Source organism: Apis laboriosa, unplaced genomic scaffold (assembly GCF_014066325.1).
Source record: "Apis laboriosa isolate Shangri-la unplaced genomic scaffold, ASM1406632v1 scaffold5213_cov150, whole genome shotgun sequence".
Classification (NCBI taxonomy): Eukaryota; Metazoa; Arthropoda; class Insecta; order Hymenoptera; family Apidae; genus Apis; species Apis laboriosa.
Genome location: NW_025223582.1, coordinates 260,105 through 272,989, shown reverse-complemented (window position 1 = coordinate 272,989; position 12,885 = coordinate 260,105). Strand labels below are relative to the sequence as shown.

Below are 12,885 nucleotides of genomic sequence, written 5' to 3'. Positions count from 1 at the left end.
CATGGAAAAATGTTTAGATAGATGTGAGATATAGATAGTTATGTTTATAGAAAATGGAATTTAGTATATTTATTGACATAATAAAGAGATAATATTCATACAATAAGAATAATGAATTAAGTGTTCACTTGAAAAATATATTTATATATAAAGATGTATTTTGAGAGATATATAAGATATATTGGAAATGTTTGTAATTATATTATGTTATATATTATGTGAAATATGAAGAAATATATTATATTTTTAATTTATTATATATTTATAAAATGTATATAATATATTGCATGGATGCAAAGATATTTCAACAATAATCTGTGTAATAAGTATAATATTAAATATTATATAATATGTTTAATATCATATATAAGAATGTGTTCCATATGTATCTATTATAATGATTATTAAAGGATCATTAAAGATGTCCTCATTTGTATGTTTGCTAATATAATAATAAAGGTATATTTCATGTAATATAAATATTATTTTAACATAGTAATATATTTTCTCTTACATTTACTATTATTATGCATGAAGAAATATAATGTTCTAACAAAGGTGTGTTACATACAATGTGCCTATTATTATAGAATGTGAAAATTCGTTATACACACACATTTTTAATTTAATATATGGAAATGTGTACAGTAAATATATTATTATGCTATTATGTATTTACCATTACAGTATAATGAAATCTAAAAGTAATTGATGAATTTTAATGAATTTCAGTCGAAGTTCCTCGTGGAAGAATAAATTATAGTTCTCTATGTGGGAGAAGACTAAAGAAGTTGTGCAAATCTTAACGATACAATATTTTCTTATTTTCATTTCTTTTCTTTTTTTTTTTTTTTTTTTTTCATAAGAAATCTTTAATTTATATCTAATAAATTAATTTAATATGAATTTGTACATAAAAAGTAAATACAGTTAAAATTCTATTCACCTTACAATCTGAATTAATAAAGCAAACTTTGAGCAATGTTTCCGTCTAAAATAGATCGAAAGTCTGATGAAGCTTCCTTCGATTAACTTCAAGATAATTCCGTGCTAGATTTCGAGATGGTCGATTTCAATAGAAAGCAAATCTCTACTAGCTAGTCACGTATGAGAGCTCTGTTAATTGAATCTAACCTGCTACGCTTCTATTACCTGCACGAATCAACCTACTTTTTATTATAATTATGAAATCATCACGAAATCTTGCGAATAATTAACTTTATTTCTCTAATACTACCAAAAAAATAAAAATGTAAATGATCGTTGAGTTTGTTATAAGCAACAGTGAAATTTCACTTTTATATATCTGGAATCATTATTGAATATTTCAATATTTAATTATTTTTAATGATTTAGAAATAATTATATTTATATATTTTATGCTTTATTAATTTTATGATACATATTTTTATATGTAATGTTAATGTTAATATAATAATATAGAACGATATAATGAAAACAAGGTTATTAGTTATATATTTATTGAAAGAGATGTAAAGAGCATCAGAGATGTATGACACGATGTATGAAAGACAGATTGTGCGATAATCATAACACGAGTCGATCTGATAGATGACATCCTTAGCCGCATAATTTGTTAACCTTCTCGTTACGTACAATTGCGCGATACGTTCTTTCCATTTCATGCAACCACATTACGCTTGTTGAATGATTAATAAGAACGATAACAGAGACTGCGTTACACTGTGTAGCAGCCAGACAGATAAGGTCCATTCCCCTCTACACATCAAGGTTTCGTAAACGCATTAAGTTCATAGAGAGAATTCGAAAATTTTCGTGGAAGATTTCGTTTTCTTGATATAATTTCATTTAGTGGAAAGAATCAGAATATATAGTGAATTTGTGCTTTGTTTGAAATTTAAATTCGAAAATGGCATGATTTTTAAAATGAAGTTTGTATATTGTACATTCAATAAGCATACAATTGATTAATAATTGAAAACAAAGTACGAAAAAATAAAAACATCGTTACTATTATTTTTCAACAAAACTTAATTATTTTCTAAGTATATAAAAATAATTCAAAATTATTAAACAGATTAAAAAATGATAAGACGTTTAAACATTCTTTAGGTTATAAAAGATTCTTTAAGGTTATTCTAATGACACTATTGAAGATCTAAAGATCTCAGCGCCATCCATCATTGTGAACGTTGCTTTACATTCATTCCCGCTCTTCGGCATTTGGATCCGTCTATCTGAGTGGCACACTCGCTCCATTCCCATCTTCGCCTCTCTCCACAGTGTCTACCTGTTGCTCGAGCAGCGAAGGCTGCGCGCTACCTGCTACTTATTCGTCTTCATACAATTTGCGTACCTAATCTATAGCATTACTTTGTTTCAAAATATTCATCAGTGTTTGTGATAATATTATTTCATTGCGAATGTGTTATAGTTTATCTATTCAAACTTCTAATAGATCAAACAGTGAATCATTTAATTTGTGATCAAAATTGTTCTGAAGAACAGTAGTGCGTGATTCTTTTCCGTGAAACTACGATCGACAGTTGCAATGAGACGCATGCGCGCGCACTTATTTCTTGCCGTTTGAATTAATTGCTTCCTGACCATTACAAGGACTTCGATTAAGATGACAGCAAATATGGTATTTTGATCGTGGTTTATTTTCTGATCGTTTTGGTGAGTAGATATTTTGAATTTTTAATAATTTAAAAATATGATGTAAAGTTTGAAAACGTGGACTACATGTGTTTTAAGTTTGAAAAAAGTAAGAAATTAGTTGTCGATTTAGGTTAGATAAACAATAAAAATCGTAATATATAGAATTATAATTTTATATATAATTAGTAAATATTTGGGATAATACTTTAAAAAATTAAAAAATATTATAATAAATTATAATAGACGATAAATTTCCTGAAGAAATAATTAATATTAAATATTACATATATAAATTGAGCCGTATAAATTTTAAATTTAAACTAATTTGTTGTAAATTAATTTCGAATTTCAGGAACTTTTGTGAATAATTTATTTAATATAGATATATATTTAAATTAGTTATTAACGTTCAATTTGGATCATACGTATTTTATAGATATCTAGATATCATTATACTATATTTTACTTATTTTTAAATTATTATTATTTAATTATAATATAATTCTAGAAAAATTCTTGATATTAAAATAAGATTTTAAAGCATTTTAATAGCAAATTATATATCGAAATGGAAATTTAAAATGAATGAGAAGTATAATTATCTTCTCTAAGTATAATTAATGTATAATAAATATATAAAGATACTTGATATATAAAGATATTTTTAAAAGTAATAATAGTTTGATTGTTGATATTAATAATTTTGGAGATTTCGAAGATAATATTATCATAAATTTTGATATAAATTGTTATTTCAGTTTTTAACATAAGACTTTGTATCTATTTGAAACCATAAGATAAAATGATTCATTGGAACAGTCACAGTCTAATGGTCGTTATCGTGGGATGCCTGTCGGCGACATATTTCCGGTTTATAAAATTATTAACATCATATTTAACCTCCACTAGATAATTTTGCATATAGAATGCAATCAAACCAATTAATGAGACAAATAAAATAGTTAAAAATACAAAGAAATTTTATCTGTCAACATTATCTACCAATTCTTTTTCTTTTTAAAGTTGAAAATAAGAATATTAAGAAAAAAAAGCGTCATTCTAAAAAGAAATCTTTGAATTCGTTAATTCATTCAATTTGCCTTCTTACATTTTTTTGTTATCTTATAAAATGCATAATTTATATCAAAATCTATAAGAAGAATTAAGTTTAATTGTGATAAATTATATAAATATTCTATTTAATAATTATATATATACAATATTTATATTTTATTGATTAATTCCAAATTTTAAATAAAATACTTATGTAATCACAATTTCAGACTGATTATTGTTATCGTTGATAACAGTTATCACTTAGTCGATCAATTATCTATTTGATAATTCAGATACCAATAATTCAGGTTATCGTTATTCAAATATCAGTTTAATTTTTTTTATGAATTTACTCGATTGTAAAAGAATAAGAGATGATGATAGATGTAAATTCCATGAATACTCTAACAATTAATTATTATCATTTTTTTTTAGATCTCTTATATATCTTTGGAAAATATTTTATTGAATATTATTAATGAAAAAAATTTTTTTTAGATCTACTTATATAATCAAGAAATAAAATTAATTCAAGTCTGATTAATACAAATTACCAATTCTAATAAATATTAATGAATTTAATAATAATAAGTTTGATAATAAATTAAATTTTACAAATACATAAATTTTATAAATTTCTAAATCTTTTGATTCACTTTATTTAAAATTATATTTGTTAACACATTAACACATTATTTACAAAAGCTCTGACAATTCTAATTGAAGTAAAATCTATACTACTTTTAATATTGTCAATTCAATATTAATAATTTATTATATAAAAAAAGAATAAGCTGACTATACAATTCTTTACAATCTTTTTCCAATTTTAAATTATAAATTTTCCTCATAAATTTTTCACCAAATTTCATTCAATTTAAAAGTATCCCGTAAAATCACGTCGTTTCTTGCATCCTCACGCAAAGGCCGAATAACTCGAGCCTTCGAACCCTCTACCACCAACACTCTCCCTCCTCAAAACTTAGCTTAGCCCAGATGAGAATCAGAATTTCCAGGTAGCCAAATCATCCTAAACACGCTCTCGGTGATCGAAAAGAGAGAGAGTGGACACGGTTTGACTTGGTCACGTTGCATTATCCCGCGGAATGCAACGGCTTCCGGGTGCATCTCCGGGAAGAGATAAGGAGTTACAAAAGGCAGGGTCTGGAATTCCGGAGCAAAAGAGTCCCACAGTTGGTTTAAACGTGATCCTCGCGCTGTTCTCTACGTGACGCGAATGCGATCTCTCCCTCCCTCCCTCCCTGCTCCTCGCTTGCTTTTCTGTCTTTTCCGGCATTCCCTGCAACCTGAAGTCCGATCGTGCTCTATACGTGACCAGAGGATTCACGGAGCCATTAGGTTTTCAGCTCTTTGCCTTCGAGCTCGATTCCACGTGAAATTTGGACGTTGGCCAACGGGATAAGGGAATTCTTTCCTCGGTGGAAAAGGGGAAGGGGAGAGGGGACGTGAATCGTGAGTATAGGGTGGTGGATCGAGAGGGAATTTGTTTGGTCAAGGATAATAATAGGCTTCTGGGGATAGGGTGGTTCGGAAATCGAACGAGATCGTTTCGACACTTGGAGAATATTTGGTTTTGAAATTGGAATAAAATTTTTTTTTGTTCGATTCGAATTGAATTGTCATTCTGTGGACAGGATGAGAAAATTTTTTGTTGTTGTGATTATTGAATGAGAATTTTTAGAATTTTTTCGAACGACTTCGATGGAAATTTGAGGAAGGAATATTTAATGATCAAGGTTAAATTTAATGGGTATCTTGAAGAAGAAATTTCAATAGATATTTATGGAATTAGATTTGGATTGATTTAATCAGATTAAAATTTTAGATTCGTGAAAATTATTTTAGAAATTTAATAATTTATACAATAGGGAACAGAATTTTTTAACAAGTAAAATCTAAAACAACATTTCATAAAAAGTAAGAAGAAATTTAAAGTGAAATTTTAATTATTATATGAATATTTTATTAAGCATTTATAATAAGTTGTACGTTATAATTTAAGAATGAAATATTTATCGGGAGAAAAGAAAAAAAAAACACAAAATAATAATAATTAATAACAATATAGATTCAAGGAAAATCTTGATAAGTTTTGACAAAATTTTTACAAAGATTAATAAATAAAATTAATAATACGTGAATGATGGAATGCGCGAAACAACCGCAAACAAAGAATGTAGAGGAATTCGAATGATTCATGGAAAAAGAGCGCGTTAAAAGAAATTGCACCGTGAAGATCATGCGATTGCAACAGTTTGTCAGATAAAAAGGTGAACAGTTTATTTTGAAAAATAAAATTTATATATGAACACTCGGTATTACATCAAGTTTTAAAAGAAAAATATCAAAGAAACTACGTAATACAACCATTTGAAATAACAATTCATCGATAAAAAGTTGATCTTAGTCATTGAATATTTTATGTATGAATATTATTTCATACAAAATCGTATATAAATTATAATGGCAATTCAGCAAATTTTTTCCTCCTTAAGTTATTCAATTGAATCGGTACCAAGCAAATAGAAACCACTACGTCATCTAAAACGTGATTTATGAAAGTAACGAGCGAAAGTAGCGGATGGAAATGTTAATGTTTATTGTAAATTGTATTGTCGACAGTTAATGACATTATATCTTTATTTATTATTTATTTAGATACCAAAAAATTATTATTTAATATTTTTACTAAAATTACATATTTAATCGTTCATTCAAAGTTTATTTGTATGAAAATGTCATAATCTTTTTTATATGGATATTAATAACTTCATTGTAATATTAAATCATATTTACAGCTATGACGAATAAGAAGTAATCTAATTTCAAATCTTTACTATAAATCTTTGAATCTAATATTTGAATCTAGAATTAATCTAGAATATCATCAAATAAAAACATTTTAACCTCACTTTCATACTTTTTCGAACAAAATATCCAAAGGAATACAAAAAAAAAAAATTGATTTGAATTCACCACTAGCGCCATCTGTCCTCCGCAATTTCAAGATGGCGCCTTAGATTCCGAATTATCTCAATCACGTTCGGAATTCCTGTTGCATAGCACAGGATAAAGTCGAATGAAACGGGTTTTCGATCTCTTCGTGGGCGAGATAAAACTGAAAACTCGATCGAAAGTCACACAGATCGACCGGTTGTTCTTCGGGAGGTCGAAATAATCGCGAGGAATCGCAATGACTACAACGATAACGAGACAGTTTATGGTGGCGTTCCCAATGGTGACGTGCGTGAGCAATGAACATTAATCGTGATGGCACGTTAACCTATTTGCATTAGAATTCAAAGCAATTAACCGGTCTCTGAATTGTGTATCTTCTTTTTACTTTTTCTCTTTTATTTCTCTCTCTCTCTTTTTTTATTAACACTGTTTTTTTTTTTTATTATTAATACATACGATCGTTAACGCTTTCGTGATCGCCTACTTTACACCTCGTGAGTTGATTTGATTTTGGAATATTCCTTGATAAATTTTATGAATGCTTTATTGTATTGCTCAAGTATTATTATAATATATACAGTTTTAAAGTTGTTAAGCGTGGAAAAGATTGATAAATAAAATTAATAAAAAAAAAAGATAATTAAAAATTTGTTTGCAAATTAGAATACTTGTAGCATGATGCTTGGAGAATTAAAAGCTTTTTTATTATTGTATGAAAAATCTAAAGAATCATATGCAGTATCAATTGCACGTGTAAATAAACAAATCTAAACCTACAAACCTACAAACAAGCAAAAGAACGTTGTTTAGAAAAACAAATCGAAATATTTTATTCAAAAGTCGAAAAGATTCGTAAATTCGAATGGCTTTCAGTTTATCTTGAAAATTCTCGATCATCGATTTCGATTCTATCGAAGACCTTGTTGAATAATCGAAGAGGAAACATGGCGGCCCCGCGTGGCGCCAGGGTGAGACGATAAAAATAGCGAGAACGAGGAGCGAAGAAAGGGAAAATGTCGGTTCATTGACGAAAAGCAATAGAGAAGGCCCGTCTCGACTGGCTGTGCGCGATGCTTTCGTATGCTTACCACGTTGTCGTGAGTCACGGAAATGCGACAACAACGTGGTATAAGACTGTCGTCGTCGTGGCCCCGAGTATCGTACCGGATGACTAAAGAAACCCATGTGTGTCCTGGTCGACAAGAATGGCCGGTGAAAATACCACCGATGCTGGGGAACTCCTGCTTTCGACATGGAAACATTTTATTTGCATGCTGCGCGCAGCTGCTTAAGCCTCGGTTGACATACGCGCGATTATGTGACACGATTATGAATACTAACGGCCGGTTGTAAGCCTTGAAGGTTCACATGAGATCTCCTGAAAATTGGTCAATGTGAATACTTAAGAGAGAAAGAGAGAGAGAGACTATACTAGAATTTCTTTGGAAAATAACTTGGTTTAAATGCATGGATTATTATATAATTACACGTTTCTTTATTTCTTCGTCTTGTCACGTTTTGTGATGATTTTCGAAAAGATCGAAACATGAATATAATAATTATCCTCCGGAGAAAGAATATTTATATCATAAAAATATTTAACAGTTCGAATATTCAACTTTTCGAGACTTTTAAGCTGGATAAAATAAATCTAATGAAAATCTAGTGACTCACACTTCCATCTTTTCCCTAGAAACCTTTCCCTAGAGAAGAAATGAAATGAAAATCGTTCGGTCCGATCGAAATTAAAATATCCAACGTTTCTCGAACGAATAACTAGTTATCCGTGAAAGTTTCTTTTTTTTTTTTTTTTTTTTTTTTTCGCTCGTTTCACATAACTCGTGCCACAGCGCGAGCGGGGATAATTTCGTAACTACTGTGTAACACTCATAAATCGGTGGTGATAAACGGCGGTTACTTAATTGGTCTTTGTAGCCTCTCACCTTTTGTCGCACGACTATTTCGTATCCCGACGAAAACTGGTCCCAGATTACCGTGGAACGTTGTTACCTGGGCAACTTTTGCCGGAAAATGAATCATTCTGTTGTGCACGGGGCGGCCATTAGGGCGGATCCGTAATCACGTGACGTAATTCGTGATTGCGGGGCAATTTACGTTCGATGTTTGACAAAAGGATTAATCGTGGTCGAAGCGTGGGGTTGTTAATCGTGTATTGGATGTATTGGATGTTACACTCGTAGTTTGCTTGGTGGATATAAGGGGAAGTCGTTAAGGCTGGTTTTAATAGATCGGTTGGTTCGTTTTTGCGTTAATCAGTAACGACTGTTGTGGTCGTTAGCCGAGGATTTAAATTCGAATCGTTGAGTTAGATGATGGCATAGGAATATTCTTTTTTCTTTTTAGATATATAAGGTACTTAGAGATGCTTGGTGCTGAGGGATGTTTAATGGAGAAATCTGATGGTTTTTTCTTTTTTTGTATGATTTCATGATGAAAATATTTGAATGTTAAGAAAGATTAAAGATCGTTGAAATATGAATCTGGGAAAATTGATATTTGCAAGTGATTGAAAATTTGAATTCTAATTATTTGTTAGGCTCTCCTCATTAGGATATTTTTTGAAAGAACATTAACTCTCGATCGAATAACGCTTTCGTCTTTGATGATAAGTTTTTAATTTTTAGAATTCAGATACTTTGTTTTTATCGATCGAAGAAAGAAATATTTCCAAGAGAATCTATGGATACATGGAACGTGGTGTCAAGTGTCCTTAATCTCATCCTTCTTCAACACCCGATTCGTATTATTTTATAAAGGAAGAAAATTAATCTGAGCGTAAAGATGAGAAACAGGGTCGTTCTGGGCATATCTCGAGGTGAATAACCGAGAGGAAAGCGTCTGACTGAGTAAGATGGAGCATAAAAGTGGATCGCAGTAAATCCAAACCTTGAGAGTATCAGAATATCATTTATGAACTGATCAAATGTGAAATTGGTCGTTTTATTTGAATCTCCAATTTATTTTAATCCGATTATAAAACTTTCTGGTATAACTGATCGAGCACGTTTAACGTTCCTCTTTATAAAAATAAACATATCAATTAATATAGAATAATTCCATAAATAGATGAAATGAAAAATTACAAAATAATAAAAAAAAAAATTACAGGTTAATAAGTTGTTAAGAATCGTGAAGATTCTTTTCAAAGAAAGTCTTACAATTTTAGATTTTTAGACCACCCTGTAGAATACTCACCCGCAATACAGTGAGCCCTGTTCACGATAAAAAGTATAAATGTCAACATAGTCGTTCTTCACCGTGCGTTCACGTGAAGTTCAATGTACTTGAGCTGTCTGGTGATTTCCAACTTTTCCCACGATTCCTCATTAAAAACCAAATGATATATTTTTCAAAGATGCATAAATTCATCATTTTTTATGGATAAATCATATGGTTAAACTTAGAAAAAACTATATTCCACAAGTAAGTGGAAAATAATCGAGAAAGTATAAAAATGTTCTAAATATTGTTAAGAATTAATAATTTGATTATCTTCAGGTGAGCAATACAAACTAGAATAAAAATATATTATAGAAGATACGATGAAACTATACAATTCTAAATTTTAGAAATTTTTATTATAATATTAATCTAAATAATTATAATTTCTGTTTTTAGAAAAAATAAATTTTAATTTGTAACTAGAGAGAAACTATTATCTCTCACAATAATTTCTTCTCAATGAAAAAATTAATTCTTCGAATGCTCATATATTTATCAAGTTTATATACAGAGTGTTCAAGGAAAAAGATAAGCAAACTTTGGTCACCGTATTCTACTTCCCAAGGATAAAAATATATTAAAAAAGTTCGTAAAACTCTTCTTTTTTAAGATATAGACTAAATCACTTAATTCTAAAGATTTCACAAATTCTATTTTAAAGCACTCTGCTCCATCTATCATCTAATTCAAGGATTACTTCATCTCCCGCTAGATCACATAACGAGTCAGGAAACCAGGTCACAGGTTTAAATCTTAATTTCACCCTCTGCTATTTATCTCGCACCGGAAGTCAATGATCTTAACACGCTTAACATAATTTATTCATCGCTGCTTTAACCTTTACGCCGAGTAATTAATAATTTCCAATTATTCTTAAGAAACTTTTAATTTTTATTTTGTTTTACATTTCTTCTTACATACGTATATATTCAATTCTCTTAATTAAATCCAATAGAAAGAAAATAATTAATTTTAATGGAATAAAATCCCACAATGCAATAACGTTTGACTATAATCGATCATCAACCAAATGTATCACATTATAGAGATTATCTACTCAGAAAACTGCATCTTATCGGATCATTTCATAATTCTTGAATTGTTTTTCTTGAATTTTGATTTCAATATCAATCGAACTCGTTTTATACGACAACAGTTTTGTAACACTGTTAAAATAACAAACACTCATAATTATGCGTCTACTAAATAATTACCGACAAATACTTTTTAATTTGCATCTAAATGTATCGAAAATAAATATTATTCACAGGATAACTAACATATAAATCGTGCTAAAAAGGTTATGTGTGAATGTTACGAATCATTCTTACGAATATTAGAAGTGTTAATTTGAATTCGAGGTGAGACAGTGAAACGTGTCATCGATCTCGAGCGTGACAAGCTGGTGCACGCAAAGTCGAGACGAAAGTTGGTCCCGTTCTATTATTAGCCGAGTTCCAGCCAAGTGCAACATCGCGATCGGGGCAGGAACGCATATGGCCAGCAACGGGCAAAGCGGGGCAGAGCGGAAAGGAGGGGGAGTGAGGGAGATACCGCCTGATCTGACTCTCCACGTTCCTAGATTCCCCGATTTAGTTCTTTTTTCCCCTCTCTAGACCTCGATACGAGACTGAAGATGGATGAACTGATTGTGTCAAGATTCAGATTCATCGAGAAACGTTTCAAGATGGAATATCTAGATCACTAAAGAAAGATAAAGTGTATATATATATATATAATAAAAAAAAAGAAATAAAACGATATGTGAGGTAGATTGTGAGGTATTTTAGAAATTTTTGAAAGAGTTTTGAAAGAAAAAATAATATAAATGTTGGTAAAATTAATATTTGATCGAGTATAATTGAATAGTGTGTTTGAAAGAAGGAGTTTTTTTTATGGAGAAAAAAAGAAAAAGTAGAAGAATTTTAGGGAAGGAACATTTGTGGAACGTTTGTGCGAGAGCGAATGTCTAATGTAAGAAAATTGGCCCACCGATAAATCCCACGATGCAAAAATACGGTTTGCTTTCTTTGCGCGTTCTTTATGAGCCGTGTTTGCATTTATGCTCGACACAGCTGCAAATCCTGAAAGAATAACTTCCTCTGCTCTGGGCCGAGGGTTCAGTATATTTTACTGGGTTTCATTACCATTGAAACTTTTTCGTACATAAACGTGGAACCCCCTGTGGAGTCAATTGTCTTACGCGCAGAGTCAAGCTAAATTGCAATAAAAACATTCTTAGATATTTATATTGATGAAAAAAAATATCCAAAAAAAATTATCAATCATAAAATATTATGAGAAAAGAAATTCACCGATTTTGAAATTGCTAGTTACTAATTATAAAATTATTAATAAAAGACTTACCGAAAATATCATTAATTTTCAAAAAAAAAAAAAAATTGAAATCCACAAATTGGTTGAAGTTGAATGATTGATGATTTGAAATCCAAGTTAAAAAAAAAAATCTTAGATTGTTATTTGAGAAAACTTAAAAATCCGCCACTTTCGCCGGGGGACTTTCTCTTTGGATCACCCTATAGTGTTTCAGCGCGCGCGAAATGCAAAAACCGCGCGTGTACAAGTTCATTGGACCAGTTGATTCACGTCTGCCTCGTAGGGAATTGGAAACCATCAAGGCTGCTCGTTTGTTTATACGATATTGTTATGCTTCTCTCGAAGTAAAAGCACGAGCTTTCTGCTTACCAGACACACGATATTCGCAATAAACGAAATTCCCTATTACACGTGCGAAATCAGATTGTCAGTGGGTGGAGTAAAATGCATATAATTCTCTAGCTTTCTTTCGATTTTATCTCGTATCGAGTGGAAAGATAGTTAATAAAATTGTTTTCTCTGATGATTAAGTGGAGATATTATAATCAGATTTTGGTATTTTCCATGTGAAATGGCTACTAGATCTTTTGACGTAAAATATCTTTTGCAATAAATATATTATAATAA

The 12,885-nt window shown here is 30.1% G+C and overlaps 1 protein-coding gene across 4 annotated transcripts in view; it reads left to right on the top strand.

The window, feature by feature from the left end:
• LOC122717476 overlaps positions 1 to 12,885 on the top strand; it is a 57,597-nt gene that overhangs the window by 37,160 nt on the left and 7,552 nt on the right. The window contains exon 1 of one of the 4 annotated variants that reach the window (XM_043941573.1): positions 2,300 to 2,661. The exons of 2 other annotated variants lie outside the window; for them this stretch is intronic. The gene's annotated coding sequence lies outside the window, so the exon portion shown is untranslated. Of the gene's footprint in view, positions 1 to 2,299; positions 2,662 to 10,481; positions 10,507 to 12,885 lie in introns of those variants that run through there. One more of the 4 variants, XM_043941574.1, reaches the window with a different exon arrangement.